Here is a 15,791-nt window from a genome sequence, read left to right on the forward strand (position 1 = left end):
CCCCGAAGACCCCATCCATGAAGCGTAGAAAGGATGTGATGACGCCATGTCGTATCGTACGCCTTCCGCATGTCGAAAAAGACAGCGAGCAGGAGCTGACGGCGGGCAAAGGCAGTACGGATGGCCGACTCCAGGCTCACCAGATTGTCGGCGGCGGAGCAGCCTTTACGGAACCCACCCTGAGACGGAGCCAGAAGGCCCCGAGACTCCAGTACCAAATTCAAGCGCTGGCTCACCATCCGTTCAAGCAACTTGCAAAGAACGTTGGTGAGGCTAATGGAACGGTAGCTGTCCACCTCCAAAGGGTTCTTGCCCGGTTTCAGAATGGGGATAACAAAACTTTCCCGCCATTGCGACGAAAACTCACCCTCGACCCAAATACGGTTGTAAAGGTCGAGGAGCCGTCGCTGGCAGTCCACTGAAAGGCGTTTCAGCATCTGACAGTGGATGCCATCTGGCCCAGGAGCGGTATCAGGGCAAGCAGCTAGGGCACTGCGAAATTCCCACTCACTGAATGGGACATTGTACGATTATGGATGGTGGGTGCGAAACGAAAGGCTCCGACGTTCCATCCGCTCTTTAATGGAGCGGAAGGCCAGGGGGTAATTCGCAGAAGCGGAACTCATAGCAAAATGCTCTGCCAAGCGGTTTGCAATGACGTCGGAGTCAGTACAAACTGCTCCATTCAGTGAGAGCGCAGGGACGCTGACAGGGGTCCGACTGCCGTGTACGCGTCGAATCTTGGTCCAGACGTGCGATAGAGCGACATGCAGGCCAATGGTGGACACACACCGCTCCCAGCACTCCTGCATGCCTTGGCGGATAAGGAGGCGGGCCCGCGCACGCAGCCGTTTGAAGGCGATAAGATGGTCTATGGAGGGATGTCGCTTGTGACGCTGGAGCGCCCGCCGGCGATCTTTAATCGCTTCAGCGATCTCAGGTGACCACCAAGGCACAGTCCACCGCCGAGGGGACCCAGAAGAACGGGGAATAGCAGATTCGGCGGCAGCATCAATGTCATCATTAGAGATAGGCACAATAGCGCCAGTGGAAGAGAACAAGTCCCAGTCAGCCTTATTCATAGCCCATCTGCTAGGGCGCCCAGAAGAGTGTCGCCGTGGTAGTGACAGAAAGATCGGAAAGTGGTCACTACCACACAGGTCGTCATGCACTCTCCATTGGACAGAAGGTAAGAGGCTAGGGCTGCAGATCGAAAGGTCCATGGCAGAGTACGTGCCATGCGCCACGCTGAAGTGTGTGAAGGAACCATCATTTAAAAGCGAAAGATCGAGCTGTGCCAATAAATGCTCAATGGTGGCGCCTCGACCTGTCGCCACCGACCCGCCCCACAGAGGGTTATGGGCGTTGAAGTCGCCCAGTAACAAGAAAGGTGGCGGCAATTGGGCTATCAGCGCAGCCAGGACATGCTGCGCAACATCACCATCTGGTGGAAGGTAAAGACTGCAGATGGTAACAGCCTGTGGCGTCCACACCCGAACAGCAACAGCCTCTAAATGTGTTTGTAGAGGGACAGACTCGCTGTGAAGAGAGTTAAGTACATATATGCAGACTCCACCAGACAACCTTTCATAAACTGTCCGGTTCTTATAATAACCCCGATAGCCACGGAGGGCGGGGGTTCGCATTGTTGGAAACCAAGTTTCCCAAAGAGCAATCCAGAAGAAAGGGTGAAGGCTGATAAGTTGTCGGAGCTGAGCTAGATGGTGGAAGAAACCGCTGCAGTTCCACTGGAGGATGGTATTGTCCATGTCTGAGAAAGGCATGACGGGACTTGGAAGGCAGATTACGCCGCTGGGTCACCTTCTGCCTCCGATTGAGCACCTGTGCTAGTGCTATCCATGGTGTCTGAGGCACTGGCGAGATCTAGGTCCTCAGCGGACGCCAGAATCTCCACCTCATCCTCAGACGCAGAGTTGGCAGGTTGCGGTGGGACAGGTGCCACCGCAATGTCGGTATGCTTGGGAGCCTTTTTCTTCGACTGCTTTGCGCGCTGTGCCTTTGGTGGGTCTGGCTGGGAGGGCCCCACTGGGTCAGTCTCAGGGACGGACGACGACTGTGAAGCCCTATGACCAGCGACCGGTTGTTGTTTCAAAAATTTGCGGGTGTCCGCTTTGGCACTGTGCAATGCCTGGGATGGGAGGGCCCAAAGGGACCCCTTCCTGGTGAGAGAAGCCAAAGAAGTCTTTCGCTTCTCCGGCTGGGAAGGGGGAACTGATGTTCCCGATGGTTTGGGGGGTGTTGCTCCTGAACTAGATGGAGCAGGAGCAACAGGGAGTGAAGTGCCCCCAACAAGCAAGGGGGCCGGTGAAGTCTGACATAGCTGAGGGGCAACTGTACGGGACGACACGGAAGTGGATCGTACCGGTGTTGCAGCAGCGGCATAACTTGTTGGCATTGGCACAGTATGTAACCGCTCATATTTCCGCCTAGCCTCGGGGTAGGTCAAGCGGTCCAGGGTCTTATATTCCATTATCTTCCTTTCTTTCTGGAATATCCTACAGTCCGGCGAGCAGGGGAAATGGTGTTCTCCGCAGTTAACAAGATAGGAGGCGGGGCACATGGAGTATTGGGATGCGAAGGACGTCCACAATTTCTACACGTGATGCCGGAAGTACAGCGGGATGACATGTGTCCGAACTTCCAGCATTTAAAACACCACATCAGAGGAGGGATATATGGTTTTACATCACAGCGGTAAACCATCACCTTGACCTTTTCGGGTAAGACATCACCCTCGAAGGCCAAGATGAAAGCACCACCGGTGGCCACCTGATTATCCCTCGGACCCCGATGGACGCGCCGCACGAAGTAAACACCTCGTCGTTCTAGGTTGGCGCGTAGTTCATCGTCGGACTGTAGAAGAAGAACCCTGTGGAAGATAATACCCTGGACCATGTTTAAACTTTTATGGGGAGTGATGGTGACGGAAACATCCCCCGACTTGTCGCAAGTGAGCAATCTCCGTGACTGGGCAGAGGATGCTGTTTTGATGAGAACTGACCCACAAAAAACTGAGGCTTGGTTGGCATAAAAGATTCACCATTAACCCGCGTACAGACAAGGTACCGAGGTGAATAATCTCCACTGCTGTCTTTAGCCATGCGTTCCTCCCATGGAGTGGCCAGGGAGGGAAATGATCTCGGATCGTATTTCTTGCCGTTGAGGTTAGACCTCGATCGCTTAGAGACTGCTGGTGGAGGCCCACCAGCGAGAGATGATGCACCACGCTTCATTGCGGGTCATCCGCCCTGATGCCACCCACTCCGACCAGGGGCTCTCCCCTCCGGGCGCCACACAGCCGCAGCAAAGACCACCTGGCAGGATGGCCTTTGCTGGGAGACCCGATGCTACAGAGGGATAGGCATCTACTCCTCGGCATATGTGGGGAGGTAGCAGCTCAGGCATCAGCAGTGCGATCCCTGTGTAGTCAGGGGGCTACCACCAAGAGGGTACATGACGACCCCACCACAACGCACTGGCTACCATGCTGGATGTCGGGTGTCGAAATATCCATGTACATCACGAGGGCAAAGATGGAAGTGCACTATGGAGGGAATGTACACTACCCGGAAGACACTGCAGCGGATGTGGCCGGAAGCTCGATGTAAGTCCAACTCCATGACAATATCGGGTGTGCCAGATCTTAGGGCAAGATGGATATATAATACACCACGTAAGGCGTCCTTCCCCAAATGGTACGCACTAACAGAAAATTTTGAAAGGTAGTGGTCAAACCCCTTAGGGGACCATCACATTAAGGCCGAAACGTTTGAGAGTCCTTTTAGTCGCCTCTTACGACAGGCAGGAATACCGTGGGCCTATTCTTACCCCCGAGCCCGCAGTTTGCGAGAGAACAAATTTCTTTCGTTAACTGACTCGTTGGGAGGACAAACAAATCCAGAAGCATACAACGCGGTTTTTCACGATGAAGAACGATTGCCATCATGTAGCTCTAAAACAATTCCCTATTACCTCTCCCCTCCGCCACCATTAAAGCATTCGCTAGAGCAACGCTGTGAAATCGTTAGGCAAAGAAAGCTTCAGAACTGTTCATAAAAGAAATCACATTCCGAGAAAACTACAGCAAAATACATGCCATTGTCAATATTTAGTGAAACGACGGGTCACGTGTAGTTTTGTGCCAAACAGTGCAATGAGATAGAACCTTTTACGAACGTAAACGGAGTTTGTTTTGCATACAGACCTTAAAACCACTATTCAATTGTAAAAATGCGACATTTATAATGTGTGCACTGTAGCACGAAAATTCCTTTTCCCCTGTATTAACGATGACAATCGCCCCAGCGACTGTAAAAGAGTACAATATTGCAGTTTTGTATATGAAGTTCTCTCGTGCGCCCTACAATACATTTCTGCAGATTTGGTTTTTAGCTGAGCTACCTTTTCGTGCCTTTTATGAAAATATTAAGAAATGCAATATACTGAGCATTATTGCGGTTCATCTGCAGTCATAGAGTTGCGGCACTGAGAATCGACGTGACAATTCTCAAATTGCCAGCCTGCACGCTTCCCTCCGCGCCCGCCGCTGCCTGCAAGCTACGCTGACGTGAACGGCTCGCGCCTCGGCCGCGCCACACGTGCTGCCGTCTCTTTCCAGGCGCTGCGGCTCGCGACTTGTGGCCGAGCCCTGCACACGCCACAGACCTGGACGAACTCGGTGTTGACGAGTGGGCGCTGTCGGTACGAGCGTATTGCTGCGCTCTACAGCGGGCGGCCCGGTTCTCCGGCTCACGCTGACAGCAGCTTCCTGCGGGCAAGAGGCGCTCTGTCACAGCGGGACAGTTTGTTGACGCTCATAATTTTGCATTCGGCGAGCGGGCGCAGCCCCCGAATCCTCCCGAAACCAGGTAGGTAAGCAGGTAACAGGAACGAATCCTCCCAAACTGACAGTGCGTCAGAGCAGTGTGTGCGCTGACGGCCACAGCTGCTGCGGCCACTTCGCAGTTCGCGGCAGATCGTTGTGGGGTTCTAACAACTCTACCACAACAAAGGTAAAATTTAATTATGATTGTAGTGTTGCTCACGCTGCTAAATATTGTATTTTCGGGCAACAACAAAGTTACATTAAGTGGCAGGTGTCATTAGAGGACAGTTAATAAAGTCATTTCATGAAATGGCTTCAAATGGCTCTGAGCACTATGGGACTTAACAGCTATGGTCATCAGTCCCCTAGAACTCAGAACTACTTAAACCTAACTAACCTAAGGACATCACACAACACCCAGTCATCACGAGGCAGAGAAAATCCCTGACCCCGCCGGGAATCGAACCCGGGAACCCGGGCGTGGGAAGCGAGAACGCTACCGCACGAACACGAGCTGCGGACTTCATGAAATAATGGATAAACTAGGCACTCATATTTTCGTGTTTCCCACGCTGGTCTCGTTGTGAACTCATGGCTCAATTGTCGAAAATCTAGGTGGTGATGATTCCAAGCTCGGATGCAAAGAGGCCTAGGTGTTATTCTGCGATATTCAAAAGTTTTATGGATGTGTTTGATAAACCATTCTCGAAGATTAAACTTTTGCAAGTTAGGACAATGGTGATGTAAAAAAGTAATCAGCACTCCGAATTTAAGTTACACTTCTTTTTTATTACTTTTGTTGCAATATCACGTAACTCACAGAACATCACTTCACAATATAAAACATACTTGAAAATATCTTCCTCACTGTTAAAGTTCACATTTTATAAACTGACAACAAATTCCGTCTTTTCAACATGACGACCAAGACTTCACTCTCTAATAGCCGCTTACGTCCCCAAAAATGAGAGTTACAAGTACGTCAAAGATCATAGTGACAAAGGAAAGAATACACATAAGAATAACATCATTGCAATATAAACGTATCGATGTATCAAAGTACCTCTACATTAATGAAATCAAATCTGAATGTTGTCTCAGGAATATGTTAACTACTGCTGGTATCGAGAGTTCGAGGTGAGGTGCCGTAATGGTTACGTAATTCAAGTGTCATTACAGTGTGAACATGTCCTCAGACGAGCTTACAGTTTCAGTAAGTAAGAAGGGAAGGAAAATGTTGGTTTCGAAAGGTAACACCTTCGGTTTTCAAAAACTGCTGAAAGGTAGTCTAGCGCGTTGGACGTCCAACATTAATGGCTGCAGAAGTTTTGTTAAAACTATTTCTATTGAGGAGCTGGATGTCATGGAGTGTCAAGAAGAGCACAATCGTGAAGAAATGCCTGATAACAAAGTGCGGACCCTCTGGCCAACCCCTAGCTACGGCACTGTCATCAGCGCACGGTCTTATGGTAAAACTGCTACACGCACAAGATATTATAAAAATATTTTTTGACATCCACTGCGCTTCATAAAATGAACACTGAGATAGAATATGTGTTGCAAAATCATGATTTGCTATTTTAATAAATTAATTGCGAAGAAATCGAGTCTATAAATGATTTCAATTTCTAAAAATAAATATCTAAATAAGATAAAAGATAAAACTTTTAAACATACAATACACACGCAAAATTTTTACATCTTCTACTGTAACTTCATATGCTTTCCTTTGCCTGCCTGGAGTATTCATAACGTTTAGAACTGCTACCTGCTTCAAACGTGAGGATTCGGTCCCATCGTTTTTCAGACCCTTGCGGGCTTGGGAGGATTCGGTACTATATTTTTCCGACCGGAGCACTGCCGCGTGCAGCAACCGTGCAGAAGCAGCAGGGCAGCAGGGGAGGAAGTGGCGGCGCCGCCGGGAAGCAGTCCGGCGGACTCGTCCCGGCCACGTGAGGGCGGGCGGCACAAGCAGCCGAGCGCGTTGTTTGGCGTGGCCGACGGGACGTCAGTGCCCGTCTGACGGCCGTATCGCTAACTGTTTGCTGTAACGGAGTCCCGACTGTTACGGCGTCGGCAGCGTACGGGTGAAAGACGAGACGGCGCGTGGGTTAACACACGCGCAGTCTCTGACGACTGCTGCTTTCTGGGAGCTCGCGAAACAGCTGCCGAGCCGTACTTCCACAACAGGGCGTCACAACCACAGTACTAGGACCAGGCTGCTCCGGGTACCCAAATAACACACCTCAATCTACACACCTTTTATTTCGGGAGCCATTCTAGATACTGAATCGAATATTCCGGCAAATAATAGGAAAGGTACAACTAATTTCATTTGTGGGGTTATTGTTTTTTTTTTTCTTTTAAATTTGAACGTAACGCTTTTAGCGACATTCGAAAGCTCTTGAAGAGTTAACTATAATGATGTGACGCTCTTTAATTCCGGCGTTGGAAATTTCGCAAATGTATACAAGCAACGCGTTACAGGTGAAAGGCGGAGTATCCTCAGAGGGATATTGAGATGTGAACACCGCCAAATGGTGCTCGCGCACCGGGCTCTCGTATACGCAGCAGGAACTGCACTACTCATACAAAACGTGTGTCCTTCGGGCCCTGAACTTGGTGCAACATAGATACAGCGTCAAGCTACGAATACAGTAAATGGAACTTGGTGCCAACTTTATAGCGTATCCGATGGAGATTAGAAGTAGTAAACGAATACACAACACCCTGCTCTCAGGTAACTATCAGACAAGACCAACCCATCAAGCCGGCCGAAGTGGCCGTGCGGTTAAAGGCGCTGCAGTCTGGAACCGCAAGACCGCTACAGTCGCAGGTTCGAATCCTGCCTCGGGCATGGATGTTTGTGATGCCCTTAGGTTAGTTAGGTTTAACTAGTTCTAAGTTCTAGGGGACTAATGACCTCAGCAGTTGAGTCCCATAGTGCTCAGAGCCATTTTTGAACCAACCCATCAACACACACACTCCCTCTCCCTTCCCCCCCCCCCCTCACCCCCCCTCCCCCCCCCCCCCCACACACGCACACGCATGCCATCTTCCACGTGGAATTAATTAATGTTAAGCCTAACCACGACACTGTCGACCGCAAAATTTCGAAGTAAATAACTTTTCTACGTTATGTTCCATATCGTTGCAGATGATAAGCCGTCAATGAAAACTAGTCCAACATAAAAAACAGGAAAACTACAGCGTATGGTAACAAAACCTTGTCTGTTCTTCGAATTTGTAAACATAGCATTAAATCTTCAATATTACACTCCTGGAAATGGAAAAAAGAACACATTGACACCAGTGTGTCAGACCCACCATACTTGCTGCGGACACTGCGAGAGGGCTGTACAAGCAATGATCACACGCACGGCACAGCGGACACACCAGGAACCGCGGTGTTGGCCGTCGAATGGCGCTAGCTGCGCAGCATTTGTGCACCGCCGCCGTCAGTGTCAGCCAGTTTGCCGTGGCATACGGAGCTCCATCGCAGTCTTTAACACTGGTAGCATGCCGCGACAGCGTGGACGTGAACCGTATGTGCAGTTGACGGACTTTGAGCGAGGGCGTATAGTGGGCATGCGGGAGGCCGGGTGGACGTACCGCCGAATTGCTCAACACGTGGGGCGTGAGGTCTCCACAGTACATCGATGTTGTCGCCAGTGGTCGGTGGAAGGTGCACGTGCCCGTCGACCTGGGACCGGACCGCAGCGACGCACGGATGCACGCCAAGACCGTAGGATCCTACGCAGTGCCGTAGGGGACCGCACCGCCACTTCCCAGCAAATTAGGGACACTGTTGCTCCTGGGGTATCGGCGAGGACCATTCGCCACCGTCTCCATGAAGCTGGGCTACGGTCCCGCACACCGTTAGGCCGTCTTCCGCTCACGCCCCAACATCGTGCAGCCCGCCTCCAGTGGTGTCGCGACAGGCGTGAATGGAGGGACGAATGGAGACGTGTCGTCTTCAGCGATGAGAGTCGCTTCTGCCTTGGTGCCAATGATGGTCGTATGCGTGTTTGGCGCCGTGCAGGTGAGCGCCACAATCAGGACTGCATACGACCGAGGCACACAGGGCCAACACCCGGCATCATGGTGTGGGGAGCGATCTCCTACACTGGCCGTACACCACTGGTGATCGTCGAGGGGACACTGAATAGTGCACGGTACATCCAAACCGTCATCGAACCCATCGTTCTACCATTCCTAGACCGGCAAGGGAACTTGCTGTTCCAACAGGACAATGCACGTCCGCATGTATCCCGTGCCATCCAACGTGCTCTAGAAGGTGTAAGTCAACTACCCTGGCCAGCAAGATCTCCGGATCTGTCCCCCATTGAGCATGTTTGGGACTGGATGAAGCGTCGTCTCACGCGGTCTGCACGTCCAGCACGAACACTGGTCCAACTGAGGCGCCAGGTGGAAATGGCATGGCAAGCCGTTCCACAGGACTACATCCAGCATCTCTACGATCGTCTCCATGGGAGAATAGCAGCCTGCATTGCTGCGAAAGGTGGATATACACTGCACTAGTGCCGACATTGTGCATGCTCTGTTGTCTGTGTCTATGTGCCTGTGGTTCTGTCAGTGTGATCATGTGATGTATCTGACCCCAGGTATGTGTCAATAAAGTTTCCCCTTCCTGGGACAATGAATTCACGGTGTTCTTATTTCAATTTCCAGGAGTGTATATTTGAATAAGTGATCAAGAGCATTTTTCTTGTTTCATAGAAAGGAGAAAGATTAAGGAAAGGCAAACCTACGTTTCTAGCATTTGTAGACTTAGAGAAAGCTTTTGACAATGTTGACTGGAATACTCTCTTTCAAATTCTGAAGGTGGCAGAGGTAAAATACAGGGAGCGAAAAGCTATTTACAGTTTGTACAGAAACCAGATGGCAGTTATAAGAGTCGAGGGACATGAAAGGGAAGCAGTGGTTGGGAAGGGAGTGAGACAGGGTCGTAGCCTCTCCCAGGTGCTATTCAATCTGTATATTGAGCAAGCAGTAAAGGAAACAAAAGAAAAGTTCGGACTAGGTATTAAAATCCATGGAGAAGAAATAAAAACTTTCAGGTTCGCCGATGACATTGTAATTCTGTCAGAGACAGCAAAGGACTTGGAAGAGCAGTTGAACGGAATGGACAGTGTCTTGAAAGGAGGGTATAAGATGAACATCAACAAAAGCCAAACGAGGATAATGGAATGTAGTGGAATTAGGGCGAGTGATGCTGAGGGAATTAGATTAGGAAATGAGACACTTAAAGCAGCAAGGGAGTTTTGGTATTTGGGGAGCAAAATAACTGATGATGGTCGAAGTAGAGAGGATATAAAATGTAGACTGGCAATGGCAAGGAAAGCGTTTCTGAAGAAGAGAAATTTGTTAACATCGAGTATTGATTTAAGTGTCAGGAAGTCGTTTCTGTATTCGAGATTATTCGGGCGAGATCCAGTATCAAGAATGAACATAAATTTGTTCTCGGATCCTTTTATCCGTCACCAGATTCTTCTAGTTCGCGAGGAGGGTTGCGACTGAGCAGGCTTGACCAGGGCATTGCTCTGCAGTAGTAGGACAAACTATATGTCACCCCACTCTCCATTGTTGCCAGATTTATTCAAGTTGTGGCTCCAAGGTGGCAGCCATAGATGTGGCTACATATCAGTGACATCATGGTGGGAAGTTCAAATTTTGGTGGGAAAACAGGTCATTTGGACAATCTCCACTAACCTAACCTCCCTCCCCTACCGCCTCTCCTCCCTAGCTCCATCTGGAAATTGGCGGGAAAAGGACTCAGTCTGTGCGGGGCTGCCGGATAGGCAGTCTTTATTTTGTATACTTTGTTTGTTCAAACAATTTGAGTTGTCATAGACAGTAGCTCCATCCAGTGTGTTCAACTGACCTAGTTCACAGCACTACCACCAGAGGGCGCTGTCTTCCTTCACCTTCCCTTCTACTGTGATGTAATCCTATCTAGCTGCAGAACTGGGAGGATTGACGTAATTGTGTACTGTGTGCAATGGGTGAGATGTCTGTGCTGGAGAGGGAGGAGTATATTAGCTGTAACCATGTATCTGAAGACTGTGTCGATAGCAATGATATTTAGTGAAGACAAATATGTTTCATTAATTAATGAAGATGGAGCAGGATGTGGCTAAGATACATGTCACAACTCATACTGATAAATGCATATGCTGTAACTGCAGATCATTTGATAAAAGTCCTGTCAGTCTTTCGAAGTGCAAGAGGCAAAAAGTTCAATCTAGTGCTCATGCTCCGCTGGAAGAGAGGCCAAGCACCGGCTTATGGCACGACCATGCGGTAGCCGCAGAAGCAGCCACATACTTCCTGTCGTACTGGAACTCTTGCGGCCTTCCTCCTCCTTCCCAGCCACGGTTCACGGATACCCTTTGTAGTTGAACACGAACAGCTTCAGGAGTTATTACTCCTCATGTTGCAGCATATTGTCACATATATAACTGGAACTAAACGTACCACTGCACAAAGAGAGATAGACAGGGAGAGAGACAGTTTTGTAGATGATACGAGAATATTTAAACAATTACACGTTTTATTCTGAGGAATACCTCCAGCACCCCACTTGAACACGGACTGTGAAATCATCGCGACACATTTGTGAAACCACTTCTGAGACACTTCACTCGCTTTTGTGGGAAATACTCTTGCCTTTGAGATTGAGCTGCTTCAGGAGTTCCTAAATCCAATTGAATATGTCTCTAAATGCATTTCAAAAAGATCGCTGCACCGAAGTTTGCTTCAGCTTTGCGATGTATACCGCTACTATTGAACACAGTCTCTAAAAAATTATTGCAGTACACTTGTGAAACCTTTCAGTCTTCCTCCTCTAGTCTGCAATATTTGCATGCATAAACAAATTAAGTAATGTGTTTATTGCGTCAATACATTTGCAGATGTTGCTTTAAATAATTTGTTCCGAATACATTTGCACACAAAACACTGCACTGTCAGTATTGGGGCAACCTGTGTTCTACGCCACTCTGCATTGTTGCCATGCAGAGTAAATGTTTTACGGAAATAGATTTTTTGTTTTACGGTTTGATGACAGTTTATCGTAGAGAAACCGGGAGCAAGGATGTACGTCATGCGCTTAAAATATATTTCTCACAAAGGAATATTAACAACGTTACGTTCCATACGCCTGATAGGTCGGAAACTCAGGTGATCTAACATTATGGGCCCATTTTAAGTACAGAACGTTGTAGCCTTAGGAGTGTGTGTGTTTATGTTCTCTCTTACCAATACCTTCCAAGTAACGATCCTTCCCCCTCTAGAACAGTACTTCAGAGTTGATAGCTTGGTTGATTTTTATAAAAATGCTTCAAACAAGCTATTTGGTGCCCCATCGCCTATAAAAATCATTCCATTCTTGTTCTTCTTAACTGCTATTACATGATGGGATGCATCTCGAGATGGGTGAGGACTCGGAAAGCTCCATCCATTCACGAGAGGTGGAGTGTAGCGGTCTTCTTCTGGTCGGTTGTAGATTAATGCGCTAACCGTGTTGCATGGCAGGTTGGTCAATGACAATGTGAGGAGGGTCTTTTACTCTCTAATTATATTCTAAGACAGCGAGAATGCTCTGTAACTCCCATACACAGGGAGATAAATCGCCAATTAAACACTATGCTCGAGGTGTTAGAAATATGTGGAATGCTGCCTGGTATGCTTTGATAATTTATGTGTTTAAGAATGCTGATTACACAAGTCGCTCTGCAGAAGTTCCGGACACTGAAGGGTTTGAAAAAAGGCGTTGGTCCGATGACTGCCGTGGATCTGGAGAAAATGATTCGGAAATTCGAAAAGACTGGGTCTTTTGGTGTGCAACTTGGTAGGGGGAGGAAACGAATTGATTCTACGTCAGTGGAAGTGGAGGCTACAGCAAAATGCAGGACGAAACGAGTGGCGGTGTGCAAACGTGTAGTGCACGGAGAATTGCCCGAACATTGGACATACCCGTGAGCACGGGTCCTTCTCTGCTATCCATTCAAAATTATCCATGTACACGAGTTGCTTCCTGTTGACATGCCAGCAAGAGAGACCTTTCCCTTAGAATTTCTTGCATGCATGGAAGTGGACAATGATTGGCCGTGGAAGATTTTGTGGACAGACGAAGCCCACGTCCATTGACAGGATATGTCAATATAAAGAACTGTCGAATATGGGCAAGAGAAAATCCAAATCCATCTGGAGAAGTTCGGCCGCGAAGTGCAAATCTTATTTCAGTCGATGTCACATTGGGCGACTTGCGCGCTCGTGATTAGGCTGGAATGATGATGAGGCCAACACAACACCCAGTCCCCGAGCGGAGAAAATCTCCAATCCAGCCGGGAATCGAACCCGGGCCCGTTTGCATGGTATGCGATCACTTCATCAACCAGCTAAGCAGGTGGACGATGAACAAGTACCAGTTCATTCTGAAAAGGTAACTGTGTGGTGCAGGTTTACGGCATCGTTTACCATAGGGCCATATTTTTTCGAAGAGCCAGGTGCTTCCAGTCCTGTTGCCTGTCCCGTCACTGGTAATCGTGTCTTTTGCGCAACCACGTCATTCCAGCTCTCCAACAGCGTGGATGTGTGGATGGGATCATTTTTTTATGCAACATGGCGCACCTCCGCACATTGTACATCGAGTTAAGCAGCTGCTGAAGGCCGACCTGTGTGGCCGAGCTGTTCAAGGCGCTTCAGTCTGGAACCGCGCTACGGCTACGATCGCAGGTTCGAATCCTGCCTCAGGCATGGATGTGTGTGATGTCCTTAGGTTAGTTAGGTTTAAGTAGTTTTAAGTTCTAGCGGACTGTTGGCCTCAGATGTTAAGTCCCATAGTGCTCAGAGCCATTTGGACCATTTATTTAGCTGCTGAACCGCAATTTTGGAAATTCTAGAATTATCAGCAGCCATTTCCCTGCAGCCTGGCTGTCCCGATCACCTGGTCTTAATCCGTGTGACTTCTGGCTTATGGGCCATCTGAAAGATGTTGTGTTCAGTGTTCCGATTGCAAACGTAGCTGCATTGAAGGAACGCATTGCGCAACATATTGAGAACGTGTCCCAGGAAACGCTTCGATCAGTTGTGCAACATGCTGTTTCTCGATTTCAAGTTGTTGCGGAAAAAGGTGGACAGCATAGTGAGCATGTTTTGCACCAGTCACACGGAAATTAATAATCCGATTTGATTTTGATTGATACTTTTTATGCGGTTTTTGGCCTCAGGATAATTAAAAATCAATGTGAGTGATGCTTTTTATGGGGTTTTCGGCCTTAGGACAGTTAAAAACCGATTTTTCTCATCCGAAGTGATATGACCTTGCCGTGGTGGATGGGCTTACGTAACTAACAGTTTCACACCTGTACACCCATGCTCACTGAGTAGTACAGTTTGTTTAACGTCAAACGAACACCCCAGGCTTTGTTTTATGATTCATCTGTCATTTGTAGTCGACCACTATTAAATTATGATGCTTACAGCGCCATCTATTGCTACATCTTGTAACTATTTATTTTTCTTCTACCATACGTTTTTCCCCTGCTCCGATAATATTCCGTTGCAATTTGACGTCATTCTGACTAGTGGTGTTGTTTCTACAGCGGTTTGAGAGTTTAATTATTATCACCCTGTACAGCGCTAAAATAAATGAGCTCAAATACATCGTTTCGAAACTCTGAAGACGATCTTGCATCACGTAGAAAAATTGTTAAATGCGCTATCACAGTAGTTTGCTACACCGAAGCAGGGTCGCAACTGGGGGACTCGCACAGCAGCGTCGCGTCCGCCAGCGGGTGCACCTCGCCACAAAGTGAAGTGCATACCTGGAGCGGGGTTTTCCCTGCTGTTTCCAGGAGCGCGCAAAAACCGTCGCCGGCCAGGTCAGCACCAACTTCTCCTGCGTGCTCAGACCAGCACATACGTGTACAGGTGAGACAGGATGCCACACTCCTACCGGCTACTCAAAATACTGCCCAGGACTTCTGACGAACCGCTCCTCCTGACTGGCTCCTGCGCCCCTCCGTTCCCAGCCTCGTTCACCCATCGTCAGTTCGTCTGTATACTTGTGTGCCTGTGTGCGTCTCTCTGTCTCTCGTCAAAGAATCATGAAGCGCAGTAGCTGCACCGTAACCAGCGTCAGGGGCAGTAGCATCTTCTCAATAAAATAGTTTTTAAATTTCACCTGTCGCTAGGCATCCCAGTTAGATAAGCTTTTAAGAGTATATGTATTTATATACCTCACAGTCCATCAGAATTATTATTATTGTAAAAACTTTAGCTATTGGGGCTCTTGCAATTAGATTCTAAAAATGCACAGTCCATCAGAATTATTGTCAAAGCTATGCTACTGGAACTGTGGAATTTAGTTGTGGTAAAAGTGTCGCAACAGTACTTTGTAGTGTAGACTTATATATTTGGAAAAGTTGTAAACATCCTCATCCAGTGCTATTGGAAATAATAATAATTAAAAAAAAAAATTCTCAACCAGCATTACTGTCATAGTATGTAAGTTAAGAGTATCTCTGCATTGCAAAAGCAGAGTGAAATTGTACCTCAAGAACTATATAGTAACCTCAAGAACTGAAGGTTAATATCTAGAACTAAACTGCAAAATATATATATATATATATATATATATATATATATATATATATATATATATATATATATACACTCCTGGAAATAAAAAGAACACATTGACACCGGTGTGTCAGACCCACCATACTTGCTCCGGACACTGCGAGAGGGCTGTACAAGCAATGATCACACGCACGGCACAGCGGACACACCAGGAACCGCGGTGTTGGCCGTCGAATGGCGCTAGCTGCGCAGCATTTGTGCACCGCCGCCGTCAATGTCAGCCAGTTTTCCGTGGCATACGGAGCTCCATCGCAGTCTTTAACACTGGTAGCATGCC

The sequence above is a fragment of the Schistocerca piceifrons genome, chromosome 3 (genome assembly GCF_021461385.2).
Source record: "Schistocerca piceifrons isolate TAMUIC-IGC-003096 chromosome 3, iqSchPice1.1, whole genome shotgun sequence".
NCBI classification, from domain to species: Eukaryota; Metazoa; Arthropoda; class Insecta; order Orthoptera; family Acrididae; genus Schistocerca; species Schistocerca piceifrons.